This window comes from Chrysoperla carnea, chromosome 1 (assembly GCF_905475395.1).
Source record: "Chrysoperla carnea chromosome 1, inChrCarn1.1, whole genome shotgun sequence".
Classification (NCBI taxonomy): Eukaryota; Metazoa; Arthropoda; class Insecta; order Neuroptera; family Chrysopidae; genus Chrysoperla; species Chrysoperla carnea.
The window spans coordinates 20925600-20931599 of NC_058337.1; the positions used below are offsets into that span (position 1 = coordinate 20925600).

The 6000-nt window shown below is 28.8% G+C and overlaps 1 protein-coding gene across 1 annotated transcript in view; it reads right to left on the bottom strand.

Annotated features, from left to right (window-relative positions):
- The window catches only part of LOC123305397 (ABC transporter G family member 20-like), a 46706-nt gene extending 43075 nt beyond the window's left edge, over window positions 1-3631 (bottom strand). Inside the window, exon 1 of the mRNA XM_044887101.1 lies at window positions 3516-3631. The gene's annotated coding sequence lies outside the window, so the exon portion shown is untranslated. The remainder of the gene's footprint in view (window positions 1-3515) is intronic.
- Between the last annotated feature and the right edge of the window lie 2369 nt (window positions 3632-6000).

Genomic DNA, 6000 nt, shown 5'->3' on the forward strand with positions numbered 1-6000 from the left:
CAATTATATGATAAAATTTTTTCCGAAGCGACTCAGTCAATATTATTTATTTGTTTAAAAAAATTAGTAACATTATCCTACCAGGTTACTCACGGGCAACCTGCATTTTTACGTTCAGAAGCATTTTTTAAACGAGATTCTGCAAAAATGTTCCATGCGAAAATTAGGCACGTACAATGGCGGATTTTACCGAGTCTATATAGTAGTACGAAACGTTTGTGTGTTCTGTATACACAAACATAATACAAGAAGAAAAACACGAATAGGTTACTTATAATTTGTGTCACTCATATAGACTAAAATTGATGGAGTTGGCTACGTTGGCCGGATTTGAATCTTGATTTCTGTGTAATTTTTTTTCTTTCTATTTGTTCAAAATATAAAACAAACAAAAAATTTAATTCTCAGTCTCAATTTAAAAATTTCGATGTCCGACGATCGAAAACACGGCAGGCAATAAAAAGTATCACAAGTACTCTGGTTATTTGGAGAAAATAACTTTTGGGTTTCAACTTTCTGACTCTTTCAAGTAAATCAATAAAAATGCTTATTTGGTTCCATATAATTTTTAACTTCCCAATAAAGAAAGTTATTGTAATGGATTCGATTTTCAAAATCGAAATTTTCAACATACCATTACTTTTCATGGCTAGGACAAGGCATTAGCAGCAATTTGAAGAAGAAGTATGTGTGTGTGTTTTGTTTCAAGTCGGGCGAGCTTTTTCATAAATTTTTTCCAGATCGATATCGCGCGAACAAAAAATGATATCGATTTGGTTGATAATATAAAATTGAAGGGTGGTCAAACGAATGACATCTTCATTTTATAAAAATTTGCATCTAGGGGTGCTTATGTCATAAATTTTAACTGTGTAATAACTTTTAATAAGAGGGTGGGCGCGTGCAAATTTTATGGGGACAAATATGAAAAAATGATGGAAAAACGAATCCATTCAGTATTTTGTGAAAATACGCATTTTGGTGGGGGTGTTTTGCTGTCACAACTATTACTTACTATCTTGTAAAACTCATAGAAATTCATTTTTGTTGAGTATTTTTCAAGGAAAACAGGAGACAAATTTTGTTTTCCATTTTTGAAAAAGTTCACCTTAGTATTACCAAAACGGAATGTTAAAACTAAAATTTAAAAAACTCGTTTAATAGTTAAGTTAAGTTAACACTGTATTTCGTTTGTCGTAAACAGATATTTTCTGTCATAAAAAGAGCAAGTTTGATTTGAAATATTTTTATTTTAGTCCTTAATTTCGGTACCCGATTTAAAATCATAGAAATAGTATACAGAAAATAAATTTCCTGGCAAAAGCAATTTGTTAACCGACAAAAAATAAGAAATTTGTAAAATAAATTAATCATAAATTATAATTTTCAGTATTTGCTGATGAATGATTTTGATAATAATTTTCGAATAACTCAAAAGAAGATAGGTATCAAAAATTGAGATCGAGGAAAAAATATTTCAAACAAAAGTGGCTTTTTTGAAAAAGTTGACAAAGACTTAATGATCTGTTAAAAATATGTGTTTCCATTAAAAAAAACCAAGTTGCAGAGGTCAACAATAGGTTTCTTCTCCGTATAATAAAAGAACATTTACCATTTAGAAATTATTTTTCCTCAAACTTCAATTTTGAATGACATGAAAATTCGGTTAAAAAAGGTTTCAATAATTTTAAATTTGCTTTTCCGTGGGTGTTGAAGGTAAAATAAGAAATTAAATAATGTTTACTTATGTTGTAAATTTTTATAAAAAAATTGTAAATCATCGAATTAATTTGTATATTTAGAAATATTAAAATTATCATTTTTCTTCTGATAATAAAATTAATATGTTTCTTCCGTGCGCATAATAATTATGTTAAAAAAAAAATTCCGCCAGAATGTTTTTTTAAATATTATAATGTGGAATAAAAAAATACATGTTCCAATTTTAAATAAATGAAAATAACAACTTAGAGAGTTAACTGTTTAAATACCTTACATTTACTTTGCTGAGAATCAAATTCTATAGCTTGTATATACGACAAATATCAGAATATATTAAGTTTAATCCCAAGTTTGTGATGCTTAGAAATTTGATAATCACCTAATTAGTTCATTTTTATTTGTCCGCCTGTCTGTGAACTCGATATTATTCACACGATATAAAGAAGGGAAATAAATATCAAAGAAGAAGCTTTAATGTCTTCTGTATTGTTTTCTGAAGGCGCCAATTAGTCCAAAACTTAAGTTGCCATTTTCTCCAAAACCAGATTAGATGGAGAGTGAAAAATTTTTAAGTAGATTCCAATAGTGAGATCATTGATTCTAATTTTTTAATTTTAATGAAAGTTTTTCGTAGCTGTTTTAGTTTTTAAAAATAGCAACAATAAATGACGCCGTTCATAAAACTCTAAGAAACCTCAAACAGCTGTTAAAGGTTCGTTCAGAAATGTTCCAAAAAATTTAAATGCCTTATTCGAAGAATGACTTTTTTACACCCACTCTCCTCTAGTTAGTGATTCAAATGTATCAGTTTCGTAAAAAAATTGGTTCAAAGATTTGGTCATTTTATATTACTAAATTTTTTTACCTTATCTATAAAAGGGTACTTACAGGGTGTTTTGACAATCATCCTACTCCATTATTTATTTTCATTTGAGATTAGAAGCATTTAAAAGAAATAATACTCAGGATAACATAATACAAAAATGAATAAAATGAAATTTCAAAATGAAATGGTTCAGTAAAACATCTTTTCATAAAAATGAACAAATAGATCACATAAATATTTTCGAGATATTAGATTATAATATTTGGAAATAAAAGTACTTAAACGTCATTGTTCTTACATTTCGATAATGAAATACCTCTGATAATTTATTTATTGGAATTATTATTTTTGCTATTTTTGTGAAATGAATATCAAATTATATTTAAAAACATTACTTGTCTTTTGTAGGATTAATAAAGTTAAATTTGATTATTAAGAAACGTTTTCCGTGCTTTAAGACAATTTTTTTAATCTTCAATATTTATTTAAATAAGTGAAAATAAACAATTGTTGAAATACTCTGTCTATACACCGATAATCAGTGTTTTCATTATTTTTATGGCGATCTTTCGGCCATAAATGAGTTATTTGTTATACTTTTAGAAAAATTTTACTTTAATTATTCAATTTATAAATCATGAATCGAGTCTTTGCATACATAAAAATGTTAAATAAATGATGTTTTTAAGTTTAATTTGAGATTTCTTAAATAGAAATAAAAAATAAAAAAAATAATAATAATAAACGAAGTTACTTATAATTTTTATTTTCTATGATATTTATTTCAGCCATATGTATAACAACTATCTTCAGAGGGTGGAAAACACCCTCAATATATATGAAACACTTCGAACAAAATAAAAAATACCTAAAGAAGATATTTAATCAAAATATGGGTTTTATGTACTCTTAAATAACACCTCGACCGATAACTAAAAGTAATAATAAATTGTATATAAATGCTTACCGTTTAACAATCAATTAAATCGCATTTCCAATATGAATTGCTGATCCAAATTTTGAACACACAAAATTATTTAGTTCATTGACTTAAAAATACAAAATTGTTAAAAAACCATAACAATAAATTTTCACAAATAAATAAAAAAAACTTCAACAAATAAAAATTCACTTAACAATAAATTACTCGTTATACAACTTCAAATGCTATTATAAATATTACATTAAATTATAAAAAATAAATAAAAATTGTAGTTCTGCACACAAATTAAAGAATAAAATATTTGTGTGTGGAATGGTATTATAGCATAACCCTATTATCGCGAAGTTAAAATATTATTAATAGTGGAAGTCTTAACATCACGTTTATAGGTATACAATCATTTTATTTTCATTATATTAGTTGTTAGTAAAATGTTTACAAACATACGTACTACTTATAAACTCATTTAATTATTTCCCAACATTCAAATAGTTGCAAATGTTTTGTTTTAAGGTGGGGTACTTACTTCTTATATAGTATTTCAAATCTATACATAATACTTATTTATTCATTCATATTTTTGGCATCTCTAAATATTTTCAATTGTTAAATAATCATAGTACAGTAAAAGATGTTACAAATAAAAGAAAATGAAAGAAATTCGACTGTATTTTTTTTTTAATGGTTGTTACCTCAGAACTTTCGACTGGGTGATCCGAAGTTCCAAATTCGATGATTTTCCGCAGGGATACAGCTGTTTGAAATGTTTGTAAAACTCCATTCCCAACATGTCGGAAACGTGGGTATGAAAATTTATCAAACACCGGCAAATTTTTACAGAAATGTTTAATAAATATTAGTAAAATTGAATGCTCATACTGGACTACAAAACATAAACCGTTTTCTCAGACCTTCTCCTTAAACATGTCAGTTTAACGACTATGTGTTTTATTATGAACACTCTCAATTTTTTTTGCACTTCAAATGAAACGTAGAATGCAATAAAATATGTGGCCATTGAACATGACCCCCTTCTGCACCTCTAGGAAACAAACCACCTGGGTTAGTAGAACATTCCTACTAGAAAGACCGTAAGAACAGCACCCAGCAACTTGCAAACAGCCAACCCCAAAAAGGTCAAATCTGGCAGAGATCATAGTCCTGCAACAACATTTATAATTCCCCCTATAATCAATGAAGAAATCCTGAAAAACGCGGCAAAATATAAATACGACTTCGACCATCTCTAAAACCTTTTCGACAAAAGTGTCAACGCAGACTCCCTAAAGGAGGTGTTTGATGAATGCAAACTAGATCCAATCGTGATCAGGTCCATGCTGACAAATCTCAACTTACTTACAACAACTTACCAAATAGAGGGTCCAAAACTAAATTCACAAGGTTAAGAAACAGAATTACCGAGGAGTTCACCTTTCCTCCCGTTGATAAAACCGGACAGCCACCTGGATCCGAATCCGAAACAGACCTTATGAATGCAAGTCTCATCTCCCCTCCCCCTCCCGTCTTTCATCCCACTTCTTTCTTCACCAATCCCCCTATCCTCTCCCTATTCCTTGAACAAATAGGTTAAATACCTATACATGAAGATTCTTCAATGGAACCTCAAGGGACTAATTGCGCGCTGCGAACATCTCAAACTTCTGATCTCCAATAGTAACCCTGACATCATCTGCATTCAAGAAACCCACTTCAAAGACAACAACCACACTAGCCTAAAAAGTCACACCAGTTTCTTCAAAAACCGAATTACCCCACACGCTAGCGGCGGAGTGGCAATCTACGTCCGTAACAACATCCCATGTAAACAAATAAGCATTCCAACGGACCTTTCAACGACACTCAACGAAGAACGCCATTGCCTCCAAACGATCAAATTGTTAAAATCGATGAAACTAATCTGCTAATATGTAACTTAGTAGTAAACAGTAACTTTAAATAAACACAACAATAAAAAAAAAAATAATTGGCCTTAACCTTTTTTGCTAATATTTGGGGTAATTAAAAACAGGTTTTTGGTAAAAATTTGAGTAAATTGTGTAATTTATACCACTAACTCTAATTTTAGTAGTTATAATCATAGACATAAATATTTATTATCTATGGTTATAATTATTTAAAATATGACAACTAAATTAAATAATTTTATCATTTGAACATTGCGTTTTTATTTTTCTGTAGAGAAACTGTAGTTACTTCATAATTTTTATGTAGAAGCAATCGTTTCAATCATATGTAGGGTAAATTGTTGTACCTCACAGACAATATGTATACCTAGCAGATCTCTTCAGTTCAGTTTCTTGAAAAATATTGCTGTCTATGAGGAGACAGCAACTATTTGACAACAAACTTTACTTTACTCAAACCTTCTGTTTTCAAGTAAATAAACATAAAAAATGTTAGTGTAAAAAATTTGTATTTACTTTGGTTTATTTGTGTTCAAGTTTACTATTGTGTTTTAAACAAATTAAATATCATTGAAATCGACCCA